Source organism: Gallus gallus, chromosome 4 (genome assembly GCF_016699485.2).
Source record: "Gallus gallus isolate bGalGal1 chromosome 4, bGalGal1.mat.broiler.GRCg7b, whole genome shotgun sequence".
Taxonomy (NCBI): domain Eukaryota; kingdom Metazoa; phylum Chordata; class Aves; order Galliformes; family Phasianidae; genus Gallus; species Gallus gallus.
In genome coordinates, this window is record NC_052535.1 from 81,295,988 (window position 1) to 81,311,294 (window position 15,307).

At 38.8% G+C, this 15,307-nt stretch overlaps 1 long non-coding RNA gene across 14 annotated transcripts in view; it reads right to left on the reverse strand.

Annotated features, from left to right (window-relative positions):
- Positions 1–15,307, reverse strand: part of LOC101751220 — a 73,773-nt gene that overhangs the window by 12,463 nt on the left and 46,003 nt on the right. For 9 of the 14 annotated variants that reach the window (XR_005859291.2, XR_005859295.2, XR_005859294.2 and 6 more), the window contains 7 exons: positions 14,064–14,270; positions 11,986–12,190; positions 8,161–10,702; positions 5,926–6,292; positions 4,519–4,683; positions 3,195–3,261; positions 1,123–1,200 (listed from right to left, as the gene is read on the reverse strand). This is a non-coding gene — a long non-coding RNA (uncharacterized LOC101751220). Of the gene's footprint in view, positions 1–154; positions 339–1,122; positions 1,201–3,194; positions 3,262–4,518; positions 4,684–5,925; positions 6,293–8,156; positions 10,703–11,985; positions 12,191–14,063; positions 14,271–15,307 lie in introns of all 14 variants that reach the window. The other 5 variants (XR_005859296.2, XR_005859297.2, XR_005859292.2 and 2 more) reach the window with 5 other exon arrangements.

A 15,307-nucleotide genomic window follows, 5' to 3' on the forward strand; every position in this document is an offset into this window, starting at 1 on the left:
CACATCTCCTCAACAGCTTTCTACATTTTGTAGTCTCATAGCAGCACAAATTACTTGGGGCCCCTCTGTACTCCAGAAGTGTACAACATAGAGGCATTGGTCAGAGTGGAGCTGCAGCAAATTTAGCCAGCTTGTACAACGAACAGGTACTCACATTGCCAAGAGATGCAGCAAATAAATGCTTCTTGCCACAGTGGGCCTGTTTTACGAGGTCTTCTACATAGTTTGGACTGTGAGATGTTGCTTTGAGATGTGCCCTGGCTACTGGTTCCCAGCAGTGGCACTCCTTGAAATCGTATTTAATAAAATTGTAATTCAAGCAGAGAAGAGAAGGAAGGCTGTAATCAAAATGATTTCAAGTCCAGTATGTCACTAGTCCTTTCATCTAGAAACAAGTGCTACCCACCACTGACAACTGCAAGACTTCTAATACACAGCAGTCTTTATTGTCTCTATCACAAAAAAAAATAGATTTTTCCTCAATTTTTCTGTTTCTTTTCCTTAGGCTTGGAAGGATTTGGGGGACCTTTCTTTTTTTTTTTTAATGCAAGATAATAACTACCAAACTATCAAAAGCTCAGAAACTAGCTATGCCTAAGAATGTTTTTATTACATTCTTCATTTGCCAGCACAAATTTTAAGGACCCCAAAGATCCTAATATGGATTTTGTGAAGTTTGTGACTGCACCAGTCATAGCATCTAGCTGAAATACTGACATTTATATAAACCAGAAGTACACAACTGAATGGAGGATTTCTGCTCAGGCCAGATCTGTCAGCAGAACTGCAAGAGCAACACTAATGAGCCCACATTATTTCTTCTGCCATTTATGCTCTGTTAACACTTCTTACGATGGCATCATGCAAAATCTCTGCAAAGTCCTTTCTTCCCCAACCCCTTCCACCCCCATCTCCCCCTCCCCCAGCTCAGACCAGAGCTGTGTCAATGTTTCTCTCTGCAGGTCATCTCTTTGTATAAAACATGGGAAAGCAGGACCTGAGCCAACAGTGGCTTCAGATCCTGGGAGAAGTCTGTAAGTCTGTACAGACAACTTGTTTAGACCTCCTGTAGGTCTGAGCACTGACATTAGAATAAGCAGGGGAAACAGAGACCCCCATTACCTCCTGCTGGGTTTATCCTGGGATCCATAGTAGACAGGGCACCACCAAAGGCATGGGCTTTGTCACAGATTTCTCATCCTAAAGAAAAACAAGTAAAGCTGCAGCATCAAAAGTTCAGTAGACTGCTTGGCCAAGGCAAGGTAAACAGAAGAACAACACCAGAAAAAATAATCTGCATTCCAGGTTATTGTTGGTGAAGGATCAGAAAAGTATTAGAGAGAAGAAACTGAGAAAAGGATTGAATGTCTTGTTCCACCTCCAGCTTTCTAGCTCCAGCTATACGAAAGTAGAGAGTTACGTGAAATGCTACGGGGTCTCTTTGCACATAGTTTTTTACCAGTGCCTTTCAGGAATAACTGTTTTTCAGGCCTCTGATAATTTTAAATAGGTATATATATATTATTTCTCTCCAGGCCCTGGCTTAATTGATCTGTTAAAAAGCAAAATTCCAGGGCTTACTTACCATGGGCCAGGGGACCCTGTGCAAACAACAGAGAAGGAGACATCGTTCTCAAACCATGTTTATTGAAGGGTTGTTTTTTTCTAGATGCTGAGCTATCCACCACAGTGCATTATTGCTGACAGAGGGGGATCGATAGCGTGAGCTGCAGACACACACTGTCACATGCAAGTGGCAGACATGATAGGAAAGCATCTTCCTCAGAGATCACAGAATCATTGAACAGCCCAAATTGGAAGGGACCCATGAGGATCACTGAGTCCAACTCCTGACAAAACTTCAGTGCTGAACTTCAATATCTTGTGCCACAGTACAACATGCCAAGCGTGATTCATTATCCTCCCCAGGCCTGCATTCAGCCCCTGCATCTCTTATTTTCACTGTTGATATGGATCAGGTGGCAGATGGAGAAAAGAGGCCAACTTCCAAGTGCTGTTAGCCTTCTCTGTGCTAGTGTCTGTGTTAGCTGCAAAAGCACTTGCATACATGTGAAAATTGCCTTTCAAGATCACCAAAACTTTGCAAATCCAGTTCCACACCAGCAGTTTTGAAAAATCAAAGTTCTTTTAACAAACTAGGAAACATTTTCTTAAGTTCAAATATTTAGTCTTATATTTAAGTTACTATGCGTTATCTTAATTTTAAGGTTGTTTTCAGCTGGCAAATAGTGATCTTTTCAAAATGTTAATAAAGGGTGTTTCTAATAACTTCAAAACTTCTTAGAAATATCTCTATTTAGAATCATGAAACAGGTATCTTCTTACATCCATGTTTGGTTTCAGCTGATTATTGCCAGAAAAGAAAAAAAAAATGAGCAGAAACATCCTGATTAAGTCTTGTTATTAAATGTCAGGGAAGTAGTGTCTGCAGGGATGAGAAGCAATTAAATGTTCAAGTAAAACAATCAAGTGTAGGAAAATGTGCTCTGAAAGTCAAAAGTCATAAGGTCAGCAGAGAAAATCATGCAAAAAAGAACAAATGTGAGTAGAATTTAGCAAGAAATAAAGACTTCAGGGGACTCTGAGGTGTGAAAAGCTGATTAGTCCCCTTTGTGAAGAGAATAAATGGAAGATAACGTAGAAGAGAAATACAATTGCTGGGATGAAGATCAGAGAGTCGTAAAGCTGACAAATAAATAGAAAAGAGACATAGAGACCAAAAACAGAAAAAAAATTGAAGTGCCACAGTAATGTATTTTGCTCTTTTTTCTGTGTAAGAACAATAAAGTTGGCTGCTATAGCTGCCATAAGACAGAAGAATGCTTACTGGGAGCAGTTCAAATGTCTCCATAACAGTTTTTAAGGTTGTTGCCATCAAACTGTCAAATGTTTATATTTTTAGCAAATTCATAATTTCATGTTTTCAGGCTAGCAAAGTTATTTCACTTTTTTTTTTTTTTTTTTTTTTTTTTTTTAGATCATACAGGAAGAAGTAGATAATGTTTGGTTGATAAATTCAGGCTGATGGGGTCCCTTTGCTAGCTGAGAGATTCACTTTCACATTCAGGTCTCTGCACATGGAGCACTCTATCAATAGCTACCAATTCACGGCCAAAAGAAAACGAAATGTATAGATTTTAAATATAAAAAAATCTTCATTTTCAGACACCTACCTCCAATACAATAGGGGATACATATCATTCATACCGAGATGAAGTTTTTCTCTTCATGAAAGGAAAGCTGTAGATGAATCACACACATCAAAGATGAGTTAAATCAAATCCAGTCTGCTGAAATTGTTGCTATCATCTATTAAGCAGACGAGGGAGGTAAGAAATTAAAATAAGCTCTTAAAATATTGATAAGCCTGGAGTTGCTGGGACAAAGATTCTTTGCCTTTCCTTTAATTTTATATGATGGTTTCTCACATACCACTGGCTCTGTTTGTTTAGAAATATATTCAGGTCTTACAAAGACTTTTGAAAAGGCATAATGAGTTCTGTGATTTGCATAAAGAAAATTGTATTTAGAAATGTCTGCTCCACTTTTTTAAAGTAATAGAAAAGAGTTTCTACTCAGTTGCATTTCTTCTTTCCATTTTCTGTGAAGGATAAAGGGTTCCCTTTGATCACTCCAAATCAACCTTTCCCAGTCTTTACATTCAGAGGCTTCAGTTACACCTATTCTCTCCCATAGCAACATTAGGTTTTATTTCCTTAATACTGACATCTGCTAAAAAATTTGGAGATCTGTAACTGCTGCAGTTAATGGGAAGTGCACACCTCATTCTTTCCCTCCAGCCTGAGTCAATCAGGAGAGATAACAGGAGTACCTCTCCGGTATTAAGTCCTCCTTCACAATAAGACCTGTGTGAATTATACCACTACATTCCAGCAAGATAGCTCCCTCTAATCTGTTTGCACAGTATGTATATGCAGGAAAATAAGCTCTATTTCTTTTTCATCTGAATGTTAGTCTTGTGAGATATGAGTATTTTATAAAAAAAAAACAAAAACCACATGTTGACTACCCACAAACGAGGCCACAAAATATATGTGAGCATGGGAGACTAGCTGGGGTGGGCAGTGACCTTTACACCAAGATCCTCATTAAGTTTTCTCCTCATCTAATTGACTACAAATTAACTGGTTCCTCCTGTGAGCAGCAAGGGTGCTTTCTGGCTAAGAGGGGGAACAAGCCAGATAATGCAAAGGGCAGCCCAGTTCAACTGGCTAATCATTGCAAGCATGCATGAATCAGGGATTGCAGCTTTTTGAGTTCCAACTCTGCCACTGAACCTTCTAAGGAAAAAGCTCAACAGTGTCAATGCACAGCAGCTGCACTCCTGCACAAGTCCTGCATGCTCCAGGCTAAAGGCAGGGGAAATTGGCCCTTTCTGACAACGCTAAGCAGATCTGGCACATGGATGGAGGAAGGGCAGTCATATTGACCTCAATCTTCATGGGAAGAATGGAAAAAAAAAAAACCTTTCCTCACCTCCTTCAGTAGTTACTTTGACACCCAGAGACCTGTGGCTCAAAGCAAGATTTCATTACAAGAGAGATGCAGTCGGTCTTTTCCTTTCTTTACAGTGAATTTTCAAAGCAGGATTATGTTGGGTTTTTTTTTATACTGTGGTCTTTATGACATCTGGAACAGCATCTGTAGAACAATAAACATACCAGCTACATGATTAAAGGTTCTTCAATTATCTTCACTCCATGCTACCCCGGCACTTTCTATGACACTGTCCAGAAGGTCATGCCTAACTTGGCAGAAATAATTTTGATTTATCTTGACCCAAGTCAGTTTGTCAAGATTCTACTATTGTCGAGAAATGGCAAGCAGAATTTTTTCAAATTTTCTTTTTTCTCTCTCTCTCTTTTTTTTTTTTTTTTTTTTTTTTTTTTTGCTTTATGTTTTATGTGCTGATACAAAATGTACCCAAGAACAAAACAGGAATCATGGTTCTATTGGACTAGTGAGGCTGTGACAGGAGAGACTTTTTTAATCCATTCATTGTAGCTGTGTTCCTACCTTTGTGTTGTTATGTGTCCATTCTTCCTTTTAGATTGCTTTCTATTTTATGTGTGGATACAAGTGAGGTGTAAATCTCTAAAATCACAGGAGAGATCTTGCTCACAAGGGTGGCAGTGAATTCCCACTTCAAGCTCCACACCAAACATAAGTCAACAAACATCATAACAATCTGCACGGTCTTCCTGAGGTACTGCTATTAGCACTGACCTTTTAGCAAGCTGGAATGCATGCCAAGTGATAACTCTTATGAGTGACTGTCAGAGCATAGCAATTTTTCGCTTTTTGCAATTTTAAACAGAAATATGGGGAAAAAAAAAAAAAGACTTGGCATTAGAAGCCCTCTTGAGAAGCACTCGCATTTCTAAACTGCATAAGACTCAGTCTGAAGACAATACAACTTTGAACACAAGAATATTTTTGTGCACAGAAAAGAAGGAAGTAGCACCATTCAGCTGCAGTCTCTCAGAAGTAAGCACAGTGCACACTGTCTGCACCAAAGAAAAGAGATCAGCAGGGAACATCAGTCCTCAACAAAAGACTACAAGTGTCTTGTATGTATCTTTATTGGCCCTTTGACAGACTTCAGACATCTTCCTTATTAATACACTATCTGAGTCTCAATTGCATGTGCTGTTAGGCTCTCCATTCTTATACTGAATAGTTATAATATTTAAATCTCTCAACTTTTATATTTTCATGTTATTACTTTACCTTACCACGAGATTCCTATATCAGAGAAATCTTAAGAGCTCATTAAGCTCATTACAGGGGAAATCTGAAGAGAAGAAAGCACATGTGATATGAAATGTATATATATATTTAAAAAGCATTAATTCAAGAAACCTTTCTCTAGAATTACTTTACCTTCTGATTTTCCTGGTTACTCTTGCCAGAATATCATGTAGGGAAGTGGTTCTCTATGCATGACTGAGCTCTACAGGGTCTATTCTGTTACTGGCAGCTGCTGTCTTCTTATGACTACATCCCCATTTTCTTGTTCTCATACTGAGGAGATGACAAGGTCTAGCAGTGCCAAAACGCACGAAGGATTCCTCCAGCCTGGTATGCTCAAATAATGGAAGCTTGTGCCTGACAGCTCTGTAAAGCTGCTTCAGTGCTGGGCATCAGTTCACTGTAGTTCAGTGCGTTTAATAGAAGAAAATCTGAATTTTGTTCCTTAGTATCATTCCAGTGATGGAGAACCTTGTCATGAGGAGAGGGCCTTCCTTTGCTGCAAGGGAGAACAAGCATCCCTGGTTTATGCTATGGCATTATGCTGTGATACGCATTACAGTTTATATTGCAAATTATATTTTCCCACCTCTGTTTGACTGACAGTTGGATTGATGAACACTGGACTTGCAAAGCACTTAAAAAATTATTTCCTCCTCCAAAAACGTACACACTGCCAGTCTTCAGTTAATGGCAATAATTTTGTGTATAAATATACATTTTGATAAGCAAAAATTCCTTTGTGCCTGAGAGCTGAATGGGTTGCTGTTCTAGCTAAAAGTAAGCAGTTTTCTGCTGCTCTGTTTCCACACACACTTTTCTTCAAATCTAAATACTCTGCTGTGCACTTATTTTCTTAAGTACTTCTCCAAAATGTTTTGAACCAAATTATTTTCCTGATAAATTTTGTCTAAATCTCATTTTTACTGCCAGGATTGTATCACATTTACCTAATTACAATGAAGAGCAATTCCAGCAATTTTGTTTATCTGTCAAGAAGTTGCACCACTGAAAAAGAAGGAATTATGTGAAAATGTTCTTTTTCTCCAAAAGAACTGTAAGATATAATCACTGAAATGTGTCTGCTTTAGAAAAGTACAGTGCGCTAAACTAAATGCTGGGTAGTACAGGTCCCATCAACTGTAGCCAAATACAATCACATTTAGCCCAGTGAGACATGTGATCTTTTATTTGTATGTAGAATTAAAAAAAATCACCATAACAAACCTTGCTTATGTGTCTTTTCTCTGTCTGAGTGTCTGTGTGTCTACAATCTGCTAGTTGCCCAGCAAAGGAGAAGGGTAAGGCTAAGTCCTTGAGATAGCCTGTGTATTCAAATCCTTAATTACAGATTTAGGTGCCTTAAAAGATTCTTATAAATTTGGAAGCAATGTCCCAAATGTCTGCATATCATAATTACATTCATCCTCAGCCCACTACAAAAAAGGAGCAGCACCTCTCTACTCTTCCACTCCAGCTTTCCCTCATGGGTGAACTACTTCAAGAAGCTAATTTTTTATTTATTTGATTTTAGAGCTGGGGGATACTGCCTCCATCTTCCCTCCTTGCCTGTTCAAAAATTCCCCCAGTATCTAAACCTGGCCTGCTAGCTGCTGAGAGCTCTTTGCACTTATTTTTTGTTTTCTTGCTACCTTTTACTTCTTTGATTAAGGTGGTAACTGTCATTCTGTCCCTTGCTGTCTTCAGTGGGCTGTGCTTCCTCTCCTTTTACCATCCAGATAATGCCCCAGGTATCTTTCCCCTCTCTACTTCACAACATCGTCTTCCCCATTTTGATCTTCCTTTAGGTTAGCACACCAGGTCCCTCTTGTCAGCAAGGTTTCTACTTTTCAGGCACAAAGGCACACCAAAGAAAGTCTGACTTGAAACTGTCACTCATAACCTTGTTTTCCATTTCAAGCACTTTATGAATTCTTCCAAAATTTGGTGCACCACATTCTGCTCTCAGTTTGCTAACATAAATCTTATTTTCATCCTGGCAGTAATTCCAGATTTACAGTGGTATTAAAAAAAAAAAAAAACAAACATATTTTTGCACTAAAACTTTATTTGCTAAGCATTCTCTTTTATTTAAGCAGTGATCTGGCACAACAAAAGCTCTAACTGAAAAAATAATGCAGGGATTTATGTATTTATGATAATGTTTAAGAACCTTAGCAAATATCATGAATCCTTTTTTGCATGAGCAAAATAAGTTCAAAAAAAAAAAACCAAACAAACAAATAAAAAAGGAAAAGCTGTTCAAGAAGGTCTATAGCACAACTTATTCCTGCAAAAGCCAATTCCATGTCTTTGCCACGCCAGCTCTCCCCCACACTGAATGATTTAAACTACATACTTACATACCAGAGAGAGTTTCTAGTGTTTCAGCTCTTCCTCCTGCCATGATTCGGGCCCTGTTTTCCTTTGATGCAGAAACTGCTGTGGAGTCACTGTAGCACCAATAACACTACATCTGCAGCACTGTAGTACCATGGTGAGAAAGGTGGGGAGGGAAATTTCAAAACAGACTTTAAAATGAGTACTGTTATTATATACTGATTATCAGAAGAAACAAACAAACAAAGTCTGGGGTGCAGGCAAATATTCAAAATCTTTCCACACCGTAAGTTTCCATGGTAGGTGTGAATTGCAAGAGTGCCCAAACTCAGTCTCACAAAATTCAAGAAGACAGTAGGTACGTTTTCAGAGAAGACTCCTAGAGAAGCCAAAGTGGGAGGACAATATTCCTGCTCTGAGGGGACACTGATTTCACAGGCTCTGCGTTGTGTGAACGCTGAGTCTCCCCTGAGAAGCTAGAATGTTCTTCTTGATCCATGTGAACATCCCTATGGACCAGAATGGCACTTCTTGCATCTACTTGTCCAAGGTGGTGTCCATCTCTGCTTCTGACACTGCTGCACAGGTATCTCCATACATCAGAGGGCCCACAGAGCAAATGAGTCCAACAACCTCTCAAAGTAAGTATGACCCCACACAAAACTTGTTTTAAACCCTTTCTGACACAGCTGTAAGTCAAACGAAGGGAAAAGAGGTGCTATTCAGACAAGAACAAAGCTGGCTGCATTTGTACTTGAAAAAATTGTGCAGGAGCCAATGAGATGTTTATTAGCCAAGAGACGGTGCTGTCCATAGTGGCAGCTCTTAGTCTTGACTTCATTGTATCACCAATAAGCGCTCAGCCAAATACTCGTGTATTTGGATTTATCCAACCCACGTCACTTAAGCCTATACTTTGATTATGTGAATACTTAAGAAAAAGCAGTACAAGAAGCAAACTGTTTTTAAGCTCTCAGTAGTGGCTCCTGCAAAATATTTGGCATTCCTTCTGCAGTCTGAGCTCCTAACTCATGTCTGTACATAATCATCTCAGCTTTCACTTGGGAAACAAAATACAAGTTTCCAAGCTCCTGTGGCTTAGGAAGATAAGTGGAAAATGCACAGCCTAAAGGCTTCCACAGAAAATCAAATATAAAAATCTCAGAGGTGATCTGGTTTAAAATCGCATGATTTGTAATCTGCTCTTGTACCATCTCTGGCCTCTGACTTAATTGCTTTTTATAAGCGTGGGGCTGCAAACACTTCTTCTCCCATACAGACTATTAGCAGGGGTCCAGCTCCAGTTCTGTTAGTCCTAACATTTTTCTGGCCTTGCAGCTGTTGGCTATCACACAGTAAAACCAGCCTGTACAGTATCTTTAGGATCACGTCTTAAATGTCTGCTTGTTATCCGTCACTTCTACACTCTGTTGATGGAATGTGATCTAGCTGGCATTAATAACTGATGAAAAACAGCATTGCAAATAAAACACCTAAATAGGATGTTTTGTATATATTCCTGATCTTTTGTGACTGTTAGTGGTTTGAAAAACAGAGATCATAATTTTAATGCAAATGAAGTTACCTCATTCTCTCTCCCTTGCTGCACAATCAAATAAAGTAGCAAAGGAAATGAGTGCAATTCCTTGAACTTGTTTGTCTATGCACCAAGTTCTGAATGCATATCGTGTGAGGCAGTCATTACCTTCCTAACTGATTTACTTCTTCTACTGGGGCTGCAGCTTCTGAGCCACCCTAATTTGGCAGGAATCCCATATATTTATCCATTATGAGATGCATAATATCCTGAACTATTCCACGCACTCATAGCTTAATTTGGAGAAGAACCATGAACACATCTGGGGTTAGTCCACGGGCTCACGCTGCTAGAAACAGAAATGCTACAGAAACCACAACCTCTCAATAAAACACAAGAAACTTAAAACAGGCACTTTTTCCAGAAGGATTTGGTGTGGAAGACAATGTGAACGCAACAAAGGTGAAAGAAAACTGCTTTTGCTTTTATACAAATCCTGAACAGTGATGCAAGAGTGTGAACAGACTTTAGATTTCCACACACTGAAAGGCTTTAAGGTGGGTACTCCGAAGTCAGAGAGTGGGGTATCTGTCTGAGGATGACTGCAGTGACCAGCCCTGTAGTCAGGGCAGGGCTGGCAGCAGAGAATAAGAAGCAAAAGTCACTGAGGCACTGCTGCCCACTGTGTGCTGAGATCAGATTCTCCCAAAGGCCATATAATGCTAAAAGAGCTGTACCACAATCAGGCCAGAAACGTAACGTCACCAAGTTTCACTGTGATAGTGATACTTTGATAACAAGGGCTGATAATTTTTTCAGATCTGTTCTGAGAAAGAAGAATTTAATCTTCAAATAAAGGCAGCTATACTTAACTTTGTCATTTCTTCTTGGACTAGTCCAGCCACGTCTCCTTTATTCATTATAATTCTAAAGGCGTTGGGTGATTTTTGGTATACTATTGTCATATTCATTGTTGTCTTTTTTTTTTTTTTTTTTTTTTTTTGCTTAAACTGTTGGGTTTTACTGAGATGTCTAGAAAGGAGAGAGAAACAAAATCAGATTTCAAGTCTTACTGATGCATAAAAGATTACTAATCAATGAAATATTAGATGATCACATGAATACTTTAAATTTAACTTATCACTTTGTAATTTACTTAGTCACTTTGCTCCCATTACAGATGGCCTTGAAAATTACATTAAGAAATCGCCCTTCTCTTTCATTTTTTATTTCTAATTACAAAATGTGTATTAGCTGCTAAATTGCTAACCTGATACGAATGAAAATGTTACAGCAAAGCATCCTAAGCTGAAGTTCCGTTATATCAGTGAAAATAACTTCAGGGAATGGAAGTGAAGAATCTGAAGTGAAGTCAGGGCCATGAGATTTTCAGAACCCAGTCAAAAGAAGAGTTGCTTCAAAACTAGTCTACCATGTGTAATTTCTACAGAGAAATATGAAGCAAGAGGTAGTACAGAGCAGAATTCTATCTTAATATTTATTTACTTTGTGCAACCTGTACATGATAGAAAATGTTGTATTTTCTGAATCTTTTCTACCTTCCAAATAATATTGTTGTTTCTTTAACAATTTAGTGCAGCCTAAGACATTTCAAAATAACATGCATTTCCTTATTAATACTGTGATGTTTCACTCGGTGAGACAAATCTCCATTTTGCAATGGCTGTTTAATTATAGTGGATGGCAACTGATGGACAACTATGTTTATCAGCAGTGAATGAAAATGTTTCTATTAATTTACTACTGTGTTCTCTGTCATTGCCACTGATGAATGTAAATAACTCTGATAAAAATACAGAGTAACCTGTTCAGTGGATGGGAGGAATTTCATTAGGGCATGGGAAATTTGCTGCATGCCAGTGATTATTGTTTTGATAAAAAAAAAAACATAGCAGATGAGTATGTGGTGCTCACCTAGCAATATTTTGTTAGCACTGCTGATTAACTTCACGTGGATAAAAACACTGGGGATGATTCTTTTTACTGTGCCCACTTCATAGAATCACAGAATGGTGTGGGTTGGAAGGGACTTCTAAGATCATCTAGTTCAAACCCCCTGCTATAGGCAGGGACATCTATCTCCCTCTAGACCAGGTTGCTCGAAACCCCATCCAGCCTGGCCTTGAATGCTTCCAGGGTGGGGGCATCCTCAACCTCTCTGGGCAACCTGTTCCAGTGTCTCACCACCCTCACAGTAAAGAATTTCTTCCTAACATCTATCAACTTCACTTCAGTAGACATCAGTTCACCTTTGGTTATGCTTTGCTGGTTACCTGAATTGTCCCAAGGCATACCTTCTCTGGAGACCTAGCCCATGGTTGCAGCTTCATTTTATCAGCACTTCATTCTCTTTTAGCTCTGTAGACAGGTAGAGCTGCCCACAGCTCAGAAGATCAGCTCCTTCCCAGCTCATGGCCATGCAGATGGTGACACAAGGAGCACCTCAGCAGTGAACTGGGTCTTTCAGAAGACTGAGGGGGTTGCAGATCATCACAGGCCCTAGTGGGCATCAAAGAAATGTCAACTGCATAACTGGAAATATTATGGTCCCCGCTACATCTAAAGCAAGCAATTTCTTTTCTCTGTATCTCACCCCTTACATCTTATATCTTATGATATCCTCCAGTTGAATCAAACTGAACTGCTTTAAATGTTTCACAACAATTTGTAAGAAAACATATAATTTAAACCCTTTTCTAGGCAATCACTTTTATTTTTCTAAGTAATAATGCTGAGCTGTCGTACACATAACCATAAAATTGTATTACGTGTCCACAACCTTTCCAGTGTAGAATAAAAGTGCAGTAAAGAAGTATACTGTATTCATTATCCAAGTTACCATCACTGGCTGCATATCTAATGGTTTACACAGGTAAAAAAAAAGCTATATATGGTAAATGCTGAATGTATGCTTTTATCACTAATAATCTGGACAACTGAAACCTGAATGAAGCAGAACTCTGACAGTTTATTTGTATGTTGTCATTCTTAATGCTGTTTTCCAAAATATTTTTTTATTTCTTAATGCATTAAAAAAGACATTCTAATCCATGCCTAGCATGGAGGATCCTAAACAGCCTCAGGTTCTCCTCCTCTGGTGACTTGCACTGTTCTTGGCTTCATGTATGAGAGAGAGAAGCTCTTCAATGAGGGAAAGCAACTTCAAAATGACACTTTCAATAGCATTCCAGTTATATATTAGGGGGTTTTCATTCTATCACTACCACATTCTATCCTATCTGTTTCCAAATAGAAGCCATGTTTTTTTCTCACTTCTCAACCTTTGTCATAACTCTTGTTTGTACCCTTCCCAATCCATGCTGCTCCACACAGAATACAGCATCCCCACAAGGGCTCACTACAGCACAAGGATTTCTTTATTTGTTTCATGATAATTTATCAAGTCAAATGTTTGGTTTTTTTTCCCCAGCATGCCAGCATTATTGATTCATGCCTGATGTGTGGGCCATTCTCAGTGATGAATCCTTTTCCTAAGGACAATTTCAATAGCAGTTCCTATCTACATCTTTGACATCTTCAGCCACTTTTGCAGCTCTATAATTCTTTATTTTAGAAGTTCATAAATTTTCCTGCTTTCCAGAGGGGGAACACTAGAACAGCAATCAGTTTGGTACTTGTGATGCAGAGATGCACATAAATGGTGTAGGTATTAAACAGAAAAATAAAATGGGAATTTATGCTATGGTTTCTCACAGATAGCTCTTAGGGAATTCATTTTAAACTTCCACATTTTGTGAATATCTGTTCTTGAAAGAATGAAAAAATAGACAAAATTTAAAAAGCATTGAGTTTTACAAACCCTGGAGTGGGTAAAGAATTCTGAATAAAATCTGATGTTTAAAAAAAATGAAATACTAAAACAATTATTTACTACTCCTTTACACAGTATGATCTCATGTATGCCGTTAATAATAGCTATCAGCTGTAAAGCCCTAAGCCCTTCATTCAGTAAATAAGAGCTGTTTTTCTAAATGTCAGGGAACAGATCTAAAGAAAAACAAACAGCTGGATTATTAAACATTAATTCAGATGCACTTACGAAAAAGAAACCACTTACCTCTTTTGTGATTGTATTTACAATAAGCACCTTTATTATATTTTATCATTAAGCTATCAGGAAATATGGAAATAAAATCTGCTTAATGGAAAATGAGGCTTCCATAAAGAAAAGGCTTATTTAAAGTTCATTATAATCATACAGAGCTATCTAAAACTTCCAGGTTCAGACAATGAAGTGAGGAGGGTCATCTTCAGAGAGAGCTCTGTTGCTAGGAGACTCAAGCCACTAAGTGTTACAATAGGTTGTAATGTACTCTTTTTGTCAAGAGAAATCAATGGCAAATGTACTCACCAGAATGCGCAACACTTTTACCAGGTGTGCCTCATTTCATGGGAAAAGGAGGGATGCCAGCTGTCCTCATTGAGAGTTGCACACTTCCATTTTCTTGTTTTGCAGTATCACTTTTTTAGGTCATCCCGGTACATTAAGGACTCCCGTAGATAACTGGTTCAAGTGGACAAGTAAGCAGAGGCAGGGAATAGTCAGATGTTGAAGAGGCTGGAGTTCAAAAGATTTAAAAGGAAGAACAGAGGGGAGCAGTTAGCAAGGCATGACTAAAATACTGAATCATAGAATCATTGAAGTTGAAAAAGACAACTAAGATCATCTAGTCCAACTATCAACCCATCATATAATTTAGTCCAGTCATCAACCTATATTGCCTAGTTTGAAAACCGCTCAAACTGGAGGAGCACACCCAGTCTTTCATCACTGTTAGAAAATGTTTGCTTTTGTTGGCCTCAGGAATCTGATACTAAAACCCAACCACCTTGTTTTGAGCAGAAACACCAGTGCAGTAGAATCACTGAATCATTAAGGTTGGAAAAGACCTCTAAGATAATCTAGTCCAACCATCAACCTACCCCCATCATGCTCACTAACCACGTTTCTCTGAGCTACATCTCCACGGTTCTTGAAAACCTACAGAGAAGGTGACTCCACCACCTCCCTGGGCAGGCTGTTTCAATGCATCACCACTCTTTCTGAGAAGAAATTTTCCTAATATTCAGCCTGTTCCTCCGCTGGCACAACTTGAAGCCATTCTCTCTAGTCCTAATACTAGTTACCCAGGAAAAGAGACAAACCCCTACCTCACCACAACCTCCTTTCAAGAATTGTAGAGAGCAATAAGGTCACTCCTGAGCCTCCTCTTCTCCAGACTAAACAATCCCAATACCCTCAGCCACTCCTCTTAAGACTTGTGCTCCAGGCCCCTCATCAGCTTTGTTGTCCTCCTCTGGACATGATCCAGAACCTTAAAGTCTTTCTTGTAGTGAGGGGACCAAAACTGAACAGAGTACTTGAGGTGCAGCCTTGAATTCTGTTCATTCCAAGGGACAGTCCTAGGGCACTGTCAGCCTCATAATGAACAAATTCCTATAGAAATTATGTTTAGGAAGGGAAATGAAAGTTCTGAAGACAGTCTGTCCTTAACATTAAAAAGGCTACAGATACCTGTGGGCAACCTTACTGTAAGATTACTGAGATGGTTCCCACACAAATGAAAAAGAATTAGGAACTAATGGAACAAAGAC